Source organism: Salvelinus sp. IW2-2015, linkage group LG18, assembly GCF_002910315.2.
Source record: "Salvelinus sp. IW2-2015 linkage group LG18, ASM291031v2, whole genome shotgun sequence".
NCBI classification, from domain to species: domain Eukaryota; kingdom Metazoa; phylum Chordata; class Actinopteri; order Salmoniformes; family Salmonidae; genus Salvelinus; species Salvelinus sp. IW2-2015.
This window is the reverse complement of record NC_036858.1, coordinates 39980753-39994140: the sequence shown is the minus strand read 5'-3', so window position 1 is coordinate 39994140 and position 13388 is coordinate 39980753. Positions and strand designations below refer to the sequence as shown.

At 39.6% G+C, this 13388-nt stretch overlaps 1 protein-coding gene across 1 annotated transcript in view; it reads left to right on the top strand.

Annotated features, from left to right (window-relative positions):
- The first annotated feature begins 10545 nt into the window (after window positions 1–10545).
- The window catches only part of LOC111977320 (receptor-type tyrosine-protein phosphatase epsilon-like), a 69224-nt gene continuing 66381 nt past the window's right edge, over window positions 10546–13388 (top strand). The window contains exon 1 of the mRNA XM_024006697.2: window positions 10546–10938. The gene's annotated coding sequence lies outside the window, so the exon portion shown is untranslated. The remainder of the gene's footprint in view (window positions 10939–13388) is intronic.

The window sequence follows — 13388 nt, the reverse complement described above, 5'->3', positions numbered from 1 at the left end:
AAATCTGTCACCAATTTGATGCAAAACTAGCTATAGCCACCCTTTGGGAGAAGGACAATGMATATGCAGCCAAAGTTAATGGTCACACACCTTTGAGTCATTAGTAATAAAGGGTATTCTATAAAAGAGAAAATAATTGACACAAGTTGTTGTAGTAGTAACGTTAGGTAAGACAACGGATCCAGAGCTGTATAGGTTAACTATGGACTTTAAAGTAGCAGACAGGTAGCAGGTAGAGGGGGCCCAGGTGGGATTGGGCCAGGTACGTCCAGGTGTCAGGCCAGGGTGTCCTCAGTCGTGGTCCAAGAGCCTCAGGCCCCCCGGAAGGAGAGACAGCGAAAGATTTAAAAAAAGAATGGTTAGTGAGAGCATGGCTAAGACCATAGTACACCACATGCACTGGGAGTAGAGAATAATCAATAGTGTTGCCGTGGACACTGGATAATCTGACTAACACACACACACTTGTTTGACCTGGCTGTGATACTGTAGGCCTACTTATTTTACTTTTCTGAGTCAATTCAGGTAGCATTCAATATCCTACTTTTCAAAGAAATACCATTTATTTCAATTATTTTGTTTTCCTTTCTTGTTACCTGTTAAATAACAAACAACCATGGATGACCACAATGAAAGTAAGGTGGAGAAACACCCATGTCAGCCAGGCCCATATTTTTAATAAAGAAACACCATTTTTTTCAATCTCTAGTTTTATTAACATAAATCGTTTTGTTCTGGTCACAAGATAATCCAGAAAATTGCGGTAAATAGCGCCACACTCAGGCAGAAAACTGAATGTTCTATTCTCAGCCAGGCCCGTCTTTTAAAAGAAAACACAATTAAATTATACATCTATTTGAGAAAAAATAAGTCATTTTGTTTGATCATAAGAAAATCCTAACAATTCAGTTAAAGACCGACAAAAGTCAGGCAGACAAATCTGAATGGTCTATCAAAGTGAGAATAATTAGTTTCCCTGGCTGATATGGCTGCTACTTAGAAATACTATAACAGTAGATGACATTCACTGCTATAAACCAGTCTCCAATATAATCGCATAGTTTACACAGACCCACTGTGGACCTTTGACAAATAAATATCTGCGTGAAAAGGGGTCCCTGGACTGTTTTGTTAACTCAATCAATATATTCCAAACACTGGTGGTAACCAGATGATCCCAATAATTGATTTAGCCAAGTAAACGATGCCCCCCTTTGGTATGTTCTATTGTGAACTGTCTGGGACTCGTTGTTGTTTCCATGTTTACTACCCAAAGATATTTTACTTATTAAGTCAAAGAAGAAATGAACAGCAATACAATGGTCTCAAATATATTAGCATAATTAGGCTACACAGAATCACCGCGGACCCATCGTAAAATTAGTTTTTTTCTTTGTATGAAAACGTGCCCCAGTCCAACATGCCTAGCTCTGCCCACTGGTCCGTGGATTATGGAGTGCTCTTTGAAATAAGTGATTAAATCGCCTTATTCAAACTGATCGAGTTCTCACCACACCGGGTCTGCCTGTGATACGTAGCCTACATAAATAAAGTGTATGTGCGCGTGTGTGATAAACGTTTTTATCATAAAACGACCATCATCATGTGACTGTACAGCTCCGTTTCCCTACATACAAGCTCTTTCACGTTGCTATTAACTATTAAAGTGTGTAGGCTACACGTTATGCCCCACACTGAAAACATTGTGTTGGTTGTTCTGCAACGTGTGTATAAACTAATGTTTAGTTGATTACATGTTGCATTGATTTTGCAAACTTAGTTCTCTACTCGTCTGAGCAGATTGTGATTTGGCAACATCATGTCTCAGCCATATCCTTTCTAGCCAGTGGCTACCCGTCATTCAAAACAGGTGGGGCTTTTGAGGCCCACATGTTTGGGGGGGCTTTCCTGTTTTGCATGCTATTTTGGCAATAATACGTGTCACATATCAGTTTGCAAACAATGTAAAAAATATATATAATTGAGTTAATAAAGCTGCATACAAACATGGTCTCTTTTTTTTTTTTTCTTGAGTAAAACAGCTCCAAAATGCAGCTGTTTCAGTCTAGCTCTGACTTTCTGTGGTGGTGGAGCAAGTCAGCAGAAAATACTGAGCGTTGCATTGTGATTGGCTCAAGGTTCTGTCACTCATGGGGACACTACGTCAAATCACATTATATCTACAGTAGCTTTGATTGGACTGATCATGTCAACATCATACTTTCAAAATCTTAGCTCGCAGTCATCATCATGAATCAAGTCGACAATCTGCTGGCAAATCCTTTTTAATCCTTGTCATATGAAGATAAATAATAAGTATACATTATAGATAAAACGTATTGGTGCTCATCGCCCGTTGGACATAAACATTACACAACAAGTTGGAAATTGCAAATTCAACAATGCGTGGTTTGGAAGGAATCAGTGTGTCTAACTGCAAGCATTGCAAAGGTCCAAAGTTTAAGATTAAGGCCAGGCACCACAGGCAAAAAAAAWTATTTTGCTTCCACTTGTCAATTTTCAGATTTTGGGATATTTTGCAACTATACTTTTATAAAATGTACAAATAAATCGTCAATAATGTATGTAAATACTTTTTGTATCATTTTATCCCAACTCTGTCAACCACACCTACCATAAATGTCGTTCTTGATAGCATGTTTCATGTAGGACTTCAACCGCTGTCACGACTTCCGCCGAAGTTGGTCACCCTCCTTGTTCGGGTGGCGTTCGGCGGTCGAAGTCACCCACCTTCTAGCCATCGCTGATCCACTTTTCATTTTCCATTGGTTTTGTCTTGTCTTCCATCACACCTGGTTCCAATTCCATCAATTACATGTTGTGTATTTAACCCTCTGTTCCCCCCCATGTCCTCCTCGGTAATTGTTTCTTGTAGTGCTTATGCATGTTGAATCTAGTATTTACCGGGTTTTGTTTGACCCATTTATTGTATTGTTCTGTTGACGGTGGTTTATGGATATTTAACGACACCGTTGTAAATCAGTTTTCGCTCTCCTGCGCCTGACTTCCCTACCGCCAGTACGCACCTCACTACAACCGCTATTTTTTAAACTCCATGTTGAATCATACATCATTCAAACGATTGTTTTCCGGAGCATATCATTAGCTAGTCCATACATGGTTATATCCTTTGTAGGCGTAGGGCTTCGTGCTGAAAGATTAGTAATATCCTGACATCCGATTGGTTACTGACATTAAAAGGCCCTTTCCGGCAACCTGATTGGTTAAAATGCCTCGACTGCCGTGCATTACTTCCGCATTTGAAAATATCTCCCGCGAAGATACCACGTAAAGAGTGACAAAATGAGAACATCTCGAAGAATATACCTACAGTATGTGATTAAAAATAGGCGATCTCAGTTAGCCAATGCGAGAAAAGCAGTGAATGAAAGAAAAAAAATTGCCTGATCGTCCGATCGAGGCAGTGGCAATATAGGTAGAGCAGCCCGCAGCAGCGCGTCAAGACACAAATTAGTTGAGATCAAGATGACAACTAGCAGCGATGAACCAGACAGCAGACATAGGCTTTTATTCCACATGTCACAAATAAAACAAATTGTACATGATTTGATTTGCCCTAAGTATCTAAACACTGGACTGAAAATGACCATAGACTCCACCAACCAGGGATTCTGTGAGTTGAGAGAGCTGATGTTGCTTCAATGTACGTAGTGTGCCAAGCGTAGGCGCAGGTCCCTTGACACGGTCAAGAAAGTAAAGCGGCACCAGCAACTCAAAGAGGGCCTTACATATGGGGCAGGAATTGCTGATTAATGTTCTGCACATTTCAACAGCCATACAAAGTCTTTGTATGTGACAAATTGAGCAAAGTGATATGAGAATTTGCCCAAAACTGCATATTTGCGCAACAGACCAATATTCAAAGCATATGCTCTATTGCTTGAAACAAATGTATTAAACGTGCAAATGTATTTGTAAAAGGTATATTTTATGTTTATTTGTCAGTTTATATGAATAAGAGTTGAATTAATGTGACAAATTATGGAAAGTACATTTTAATTGCATTAGCTTATCTTTATCGGCAATTTTCTCAAAATGACATGTTCCCCGTGCGCCAATTTATTTTTCTCAGTCTTCAAAGGACGTAGACGTACATTCACATTATTCCACACACAGGTTCTTAGGTCTTATTGTCAGACTTTTACAGAGGCTTTTTTTTATATCTTGTGTCGTTTTGATTTTAAGTGTCATTTTATGTGTAAATATATGCACAATATGCATCCGTCATACATGTGAATAGTGTTTAAATAATTCCATGAAATGACAACATTTTGATAAAATAATCTGTAAAAGTCTGACCATTGAGTGTCTTATCACAATAAAAAAAGATAAACAATTCTGCCTTGTGGCATTGTGTTGAAAAACGGATTCTAGTAATATGGAAATTAGCTCATATTTAAGGAGGGTTAGCATCATTTGCATATTTTAATTTTAAAATAAATAAAACTTGTAATACAATAATATATTTTATTTATACTTTCAACTGGTAAATTACAATATTAGCCTATGGTGCCTGGCCTTACTCTTTTTTCTAGTTTAAAATTATAAACATTCAACATTGGCCATGCTGTCAATGAAGCATGATTTGTGCCTTGCTCAAAACAACTGTTAACTCAGAACTGCAAAATCTGACTTTAGTGAGTTCAAGACAACTGGGGTCTCAGGAGAAAACGAGCTACGACTGGGAAAATACGTTTTGAACTTTCATCCAAATGAACTCTGGCCTCTTTCTAGAGCTACGACCTGAAAATCACTGACATCCTCATGATTCAACCTTTTTTTCCCTGAGTTCCCAGTTGTCTTGAAAGCACCATAAATCCAGAGAATGCTACACTTTGATGACAAAGTTTAATGACACAATTTGCCCATGAAGGCCCACCGCGCCACCTTCCTGTTCAAGTGAACATAGCACAACAAGGTGAGTCCAAAAATGCCTGTATGCTGCTATATAAATGATGTAATATGCCAGGGAGATATGTATACTGTAGCTAAGAAAGTAATACTAAGTTTATGTTGTGTAGTAAGCTGTTAGTAGCCCATGTGCCTCACCCTAATAATTTGGTCTATTTTCACCTCTTAATTTCACCTACTGTTCTGACTTGGTGGTGCACAAGTAGCCTATAACCTGTTTTTGAGAAATATAATCATTGAATATTGTAAGAGCGTTCATTATCTGCTTATATGCCCCCTTTATTTATGCTACGGTTCTGACTTGGTGTACAGGGAGCACACTGTAAGAACGGCCCATGTTCTGATTTCTGTTGCTGTACATTTCAAAAGTGCTGAACAAATATTATATTGACTACGTCCATCCTAGCTCTCTCATTAATGTCTTAATCGAAATTACAGATTGCCTCTCGCTTGTCGTCACTTTATGCCACAGTTTGTACATCTCAATTGTCAGTAGAAACCACATTTGTTTAAGCAAGTCAGCCATATCAGTTATGTTTTTTAAAAGGTATTGATTTAACTGTTTTGCTGCCTGACAAGGCTCCGCTGATAGCCAGGTGTTGCAGTGGTAAGGTGTTGGGACTGCTGTTTGCGACTCTGCTGTTGGGACAGCTTTATGTAGGCCCTAACAGCTTGTGGGCATCGTCTGTCACCGTTATAGTGAAATTAATGTATTGTTTAATGTTGTGTTGTGTAGTGGCTTTGCTGGCATGCATCCCACTTTTTATTTTTTTTGCCCCACCAAGATTTACATGCTAAAATGTCCACTGCTCACAGCTGTAATCGCTGCTGAAGGTGCTTCCACAATGTATTGACTCAGGGGTGTTAATACTTAGGTAAATTTGATATTTCTGTATTTCATTCTCAATAAATTAGCAAAAATTTCAAAAAATATGGTAGCCTAGTGGTTAGAGCGTTGGACTAGTAACCGAAAGGTTGCAAGATTGAATCCCTGAGCTGACAAGGTAAAAATATGTTGTTCTGCCCCTGAACAAGGCAGTTAACACACTGTTCCTAGGCCGTCATTGAAAATAAGAATTTGTTCTTAACTGACTTGCCTAGTTAAATAAAGGTAAAATAAAAATTATGGGGTATTGTGTGTAGATGGGTGAGAATATATATTTTTTAATCAATTTTGAATTCAGGCTTTAACACAACAAAATGTAGAATAAGTCAAAGTGTATGAATATTTTCTGAAGGCACTTTAGCCTTCCATTTGTATTTTATATTTATATCTTTGCTTATTCTATCTGGTCATTAACACAGGCCTACGGCGTTGCACCAGAATATTGTTTAAAAAACATATAATCTGTGCTTCAGAACCAAAAAGTTGTGTGTCTTCACCGTTGGCCACAAAGGCGGCACACACATCCATATTTGTGACCAGAAAGCCCTTGTTTAATTTTCTCCGGTATTGCCTGGCAAAAACAGAGTAGCGTACCTACCGGAACCTTAATATTATACATATAAAGTACCGTTTAGAAATCTGCTATGGACGCATCTTTGCCACAACATTGATCATTTTCTTATTTCATATAGACATAGTTTGGGTGGGTTATAATTCAGCCTGGTCTCATAAACTACACGTAACAGTAAAAGTACATCCGTAACACTCAAATTTTGGTATGGTTACATAGTCTGCAGTGGAGGTTGCAGGATTGGATGGAAAGCATGAACAGTCTGTAGCTTTTTTATTACTCACACATATCGTAATTAATTCATAATTATTGAAGGTAGTGCGATGTTACAGCTATCTTTAGACATGCAGTGAAATATATACAGTGGGGAGAACAAGTATTTGAAACACTGACGATTTTGCAGGTTTTCCTACTTACAAAGCATGTAGAGGTCTGTAATTTTTACCATAGGTACACTTCAACTGTGAGAGACGGAATCTAAAACAAAATCCAGTAAACCACATTGTATGATTTTTAAGTAATTCATTTGCATTGAGACTTGTTTGTTACTCGAATAATAGTGACTTGGTCCCAACTGTGCTATTTTTGTTGACTAAATTAACACTGCCCTAAAATCTACTTACCTGATGCAACCTGTTTACATATGGCAATAGTAGGCCTATATTCCACTAGAGTGAGCTTCCTGACACAGAGGGTATTTGGAATCGGTTGGTTTCAGTCTTTGGGATGAGAAGAAGGAGAATGTAAATGTGTGTGCTGCTGTGTGTTGCTACGTTAGCCATGTCAAGTGTGGGCCAATATATTTTGCTCCTTTTTTTCTTAATTTCTCCTTGGTCTTGAGCACATGAATGCTGTCGCCAATGATAGCTCCCTAACCCGTTATTCAATAAATCCGGCACCAATTGGAAATCATCTTGCAACCTGTGCTGCCGACCTACAGTAGGTATCATCTCTAGTGATGGGTCGTTCGCYAACGAGTTGGCTCTAAGAGCTGGCTCTTGTAGGTAAACGTTGGGATCCGGCTCGCATATCAGAAGAGCCGAATCTATTTAAAAAATAACATTTGAATAATCAAAATATTGAAATGAATAGAATTAACTAATTCAAAGAACAAAAAAATAAATAAAATAATAATATAGGCCTAAATGCTCAAGCACATACACATTCATTCTGACTGTCTGCTCAGACTAACAGCCTCACCTGTTGTTCCTGTCAATCAGACACGCAGTGTCAACCAATGAACCAAAGATGCGTGAGGGAGGGCCGAGCCAACTCACTCACAATCACACACTTAGCAGCCGAGGAGAGAGAGGAAGGACAGCTGTGAAAACAACAGCTGGAAAATGAGTCGGAAGCACAGTAGCATTTGGATGCATTTTCATAATGTAGACAATGTTAGAGCACAGTGTAAAATTTGCCAAAACAAAATCTCATATAAAGCCAGTTCTACGCACAATCTACACCGGCATATGCAAACTGTGCACCCAACTATGAAGCTAGCTGTAGCGGCGCTTCGAGAAACTAGCGGGCCTGCTAGGGATAGTGGTGGAGCCAGCGTATCCACTCGGTCAGGCCTACTCCGCGACCCACAGCAACGCAGTCTTCTATGGACGAGTTTATGCCAAAGTCTATGTCTGTAGCAAAACAAGGCCAAATTGATATTGCATTGGCTAAAACGATTGCCACCAATTTTCAGTCATTTTCGATCGTGGAGGTCAGAGGTTTTAGAAATTATGGCAATAGTCTAAATCCAATGTACACAATTCCAAGCAGGAAAAACCTTTCAAAATCACTTATTCCACAACTGTATGAGAGCACAAAGGCTTCAGTGTGGGAAAGAGTCCAAAAAGCTACWGCAGTTTGCCTTACCACTGACTGCTGGTCATCAAGAGTAACTACTTCTTACATTTCGATGTCTAACTGTCTTCTAGACTGCTTTGAGTTCAGTGACAAACACACCTCAGAGAACCTGGCAGAGGAACTGTTGAGAGTGGCCAGAGAATGGCAAGTAGATGGAAAAGTGGTCTGTTGTGTTAGCGGCAATGCAGCTAACATAACCAAAGCCATGAACATTTTTAAATGGACCCGTCATCCATGTCTTGCCCACACAATCAACCTGATTGTAAGAGATGCTCTGAAGGTGATGAAGCCCACTGTGGACAAAGTGAAAGCAGCTGTGGAATACTTCCACAGGAGCACAGTAGGTGCTGAAAAACTAAAGTCTACACAACGCCAGATGGGGATGCCTGAGCTGAGGCCTAAACAAGACTGCACTACAAGGTGGAATTCAATATTTTATATGTTGAAGTGGTTTCTTGAGTCAAATGATGCCATTTATCTCTACCCTGGCCATTGTCAATGCACCTGTTGATGCTCTGACCCAAGAGGAATGGGAGGTGGTGGAGGAGGTGTGCAGAGTCCTGGAACCCTTTGAGCAGGTCACTGTGGAGATCAGTGGAGAGAGGTACAGTAAGCAGTTATTACTACATCATTATTTAATCCAGTATTATATATGTATATGAGCAGTAGATGAGAATGTAGTATCAGTAGACAAAACATGAACCTGAACTAATAAGTTACTGTTCTCTATTTTCAGTTATGTGACAGCCTCAAAAATGGTACTCCTGTGTAAGGTTCTGCAGCGAATCACAGCTAGCTGCCAGAGAGAAGCAAATGTAACCACAGGACATGTGATAGAGTTGATGGAGACCCTATGTTCATCAATGGACAGAAAGTTCCACAGAATGGAACATAATCACGTGCTATCAGAAACCGCTGCACTTGACACCAGGTTTAGGAAGTTAGCCTTCAGTGATGCCAGAGCGATTGATGAGGCTCTTCAAAGAATAACCTCAGCAGCAGGYAGGGACAGCCCCAGCAGTCAGCTGGCTCAGGCACCAGGGCAACAGGAAGAAGAGAGATCAGATGGAGCAGAAGCACCACCAGTAGTGCCACAAACGTCTGCTGTTTGGATGCTGTTTGACGAGAGAGTAACTGGGGATGCAGCACGAAAGAATCCCTCAGCAGATGCCATAATGGAGGTCCGATCCTATTAGGAGGAGCCCCTCCTCCAAAGATCTGCAGATCCTCTGAGCTGGTGGAAGAACAAGGCCTCTGTCTACCCACGGCTTACTAAAGTCATTACAGGGAGACTCTGCATAGTGGCCACATCTGTTCCCTCTGAGAGGGTCTTCTCGAAAACAGAACAAATAATTACTGAGAGAAGAAACCGCATCAGCCCCTCGAAAGTGAGGCAGCTTGCATTTCTGAATGCAAATCTCTCATAAAAGCAAAATATGGTCAGCATTGCTGTGTGCTGCTGGTTATAACATGGCAATAAAGGAGAGAAAAGAGGGACCAGTTTAATGTTTTAAGTGGGATGCTGCAGTTTTGCAATTATTTTTTCTGATATGGTGCAATACTCTATTATGCTGTTCAGATTGTATTAGTTTTGAATGGTTAGATTTATATGCACTTTGTTTATATACATTAAAAAGTTATACTTTAAATGCAAATGTTTAATAGCATTCTTTTTCATAACAAACCAATGCATTTTTAAATACATTGTGGTTAAGTATGATTTAATTTAATAATTGAATTAGAATAGTTAAACACCAATCATAGTCAAACTATCGCAAACTGCCTTGAAACAATATAAAACATATTTTTTTAAAGAGCCGTTTGGGAGCCAAAAGAGCCGGCTCACTGAAAAGAGCCAGAATAACCATCACTTTTCGCCTCCSTAGGCCCAGACACACTGTTGGCTATCCATTGTTTGTGTGTGTTGTAGGCTATGTTTGCTCTCTCTTACCAGCAGATGGCTCTGTTGATAGCCTACCGTAGTTATTGTGTGATTCTCGAACAAGATAACAACGTTAATCAACCTTTAAATAAAACGGTGTAGGCTAATAATTAAGTGTGTAGCCTATGTTCAGGAATTAGTCATTGTAGGCTAAACACCTTAGAAAGGCCTAAACATAAAACAAAAACGACATATTTAGGCTACGAGAAAATCATCTGACTTTAATTCTCTTCACTTCATGTGCTATGTGCCACGCGCCTGTTTATTATATATATTAGGCCTATTACACTTATGCTAGTAGCCTACTTGTGCGATGTCACTTTAATTTCAATACGTAGGCGTGTTTACAGGAAAAACAGAATCATAGAGAAAATTATTATCATGGAACGTCCAGCAGCTATCATCATTACGAATTGAGGGATGTAGATGATGCGCCGCTCTGCTGTGATGCTCACTCCTACCTGCCTGGTGTAGATTCATGTAGCCTATGCGCCCCGTGGGACGGACCAGGCCTACTTCGCTCATAGCGACTTTTGTACTACGGCATCATCGGCCGGGCAGCAAGATTAATCTTTTCCTAAGAGGTTTGCGGCATGGAAGATAGTCTTCATTTTCATATCCACTTCTCATTAACACCAGCGAATAAAAATACTGAGCTTTTTTCTCAGCCAATAAACCATATAATTCCTCAAGACGCTGCGAGATCACATTTCCTACATATCTACGGTAAGAATGTATCTGCTTTGATGATGCCACTTCTATTCGTATGCCAGCCTGAGCCTAGCAGCCTGAGCCTAGTGAACAAAAAAAAAAAAAACAGTTCTGAGATAGCTCTCTAATGTAGACGTATCCGATATAGCCTACCCAACCAATCATGTTTTACAATTCAAATCGTGTCAACGAGCACTGTGAATAGGCCTAGCGCGTTTATATATGGCAGATGTCAAAACATCTATTCTCATATTGTCCATGCAGCAGGCATATTGTGTGCTAGCTTTGAATGCAACATGAATAATTCAATATTTTGCGTACCGCAGTTCCTTAAATTGGCATGATACGAGGTTGGCGACGTCTACACAGTACGTAGAGCAAACCCGTTCCTCTTGCGACCACCAAGAATGTTCACGAATGCATTCATTGATAACGTTTGATAACTGTGGATCTAAACCTGTTTCAATGGCACTTTTCTGAGCCTTCAGAAGCTCACATTCACCAGCAGTATCTTACACCGTCACTAAGGACAGGGTGTTGAGGTTAGCCCACCCGGTTTAGACGGAATCAGGCAGGGGCGAGGAGCAGAGAACACATTGTATATTTATTTGTAGGCTACCCAATACAGCAGCAGGTTGCCTAATGTCACAACTGTGGTTCACCCTTGACCACCTTCAATGATAGATGCTGTATGAGACATGTGCATCTTTTAAAAGTAGATATTCTAGCTGTGTATCTAAGAAATTGCTCGATAATGTAATTGGTAGGGGTGCAGTAGATATGTTATCTATTGACATTTATCTATTGACATGGGTTTCTACAAGGGCTGGCAAACCATGCCAATATATCCTCCAAACACCACCTTCGAGGGCATTATCACTTTTATACAAAGGTTTACCAACATATTAACATAATGATTGACATATTGTCATTAAAAAAACGTTATTTTTATGAATTTTTCATACCATTTCATCCTTCCACAATATATATCCCCGACACAAATCTAGGGTTGCTACCCAAGCCAGGCTGGTCGTTAAGTATGTTTATTCTATAGTTATGGACGTGACCCAAACGTTTCGTTCTAAATGTTCTATTGCAATGGTTATTTGGAAACATTTATTTCTAGTGACATTTATTTGGAGACATTCATAACAATTAGCTAATGATGCGATATTTCACCTGGCATAGAACATGTGCTCTCATCAGGACACTGCTCTTCATAGGAGCTAGCCAACAACACAGCTAACCCACTCAAGTCAAACCGAAGCTGGGAAGACTGCAAACTAGCTGCATTTCGTTTCACCTGTTTTCTATTGACTTTGTATATATCCATAAAAACTATGCTGATTCGTGATTTTGACTGGCTGATAAAAGCTGCCTGCCTGTATTTCTCGTCTCGACTCCCAACCCCTACATGTTCTTTACTATGGGACAGCTGGAGATCGAATTTCAATATTGAAACAATGTTGCCAATGTCAGAGCAACAGACAGCAAGGTTTATACACATCTCTGCTATTGAAAACCAATGGCTAGTCTAAAAGAAATGGGAGATAATGGCTAGATGCTTTTTACAGTGGAGATCAACTTTATAAATTGTCTTGCTGGACTGGTAGACAGTGGATTGCGCAGTCAGATGGAACAGAGTAAATAGGCGTTTCAACGTAATAGCTTTAGCCAGTGGTAATTTGTGGAATAGGCACCGGCTAGAATGTGGTTTTAATCAATCTACGTGCAGGATTAGACCCACCCATTGTATATTTAAGTGATAACGCCCGAGAAGCCGGTGTTTGGAGGATACATTGGCATGGGTGTTCGTCTCAGGCCTGCAAACCAGTGCCAATATATCCTCAAAATCCTGGCTTCTCGGCCATTATCACTTTTATATAATGGGTTACCAACATATTAAAATAATGATTGACATATTTTAATTAAAAACTTTATTTTGCTGAATTTATATATACTATTTCATCCTTCCACAAGATATAGTCCCGACACAAATGTAGGGTTGCTACCCAATCCGGCTGGTCGTTCATTCCATTGGTTCGGTTGCCAGAGACCGACCCAGTCGTTCAGTCTTTTTGTTCTGTGTATATGAACATGACTCAGTCGTTCATTCTAAATGTTCCAATTGCCATACTGGCTGGCAACGTTCTTATCCCTTGCTTGCTATTGCTACAGTGCCTTGCAAAAGTATTCATCCCCCTTGGCGTTTTTCCTATTTTGTTGTATTACAACCTATAATTTAAATMGATTTTTATTTGAATTTCAAGTAATGGACATACAAAATAGTCCAAATTGGTTATGTGAAATGTAAAAAAAATTACTTGTTTAATTATTATTTTTTTAAACAGAAAAGTGGTGCGTGCATTGTATTCACCCCCTTTGTAATGAAGCCCCTAAATAAGATCTGGTGCAACCAATTACCTTCAGAAGTCACATAATTAGTTAAATAAAGCCCACCTGTG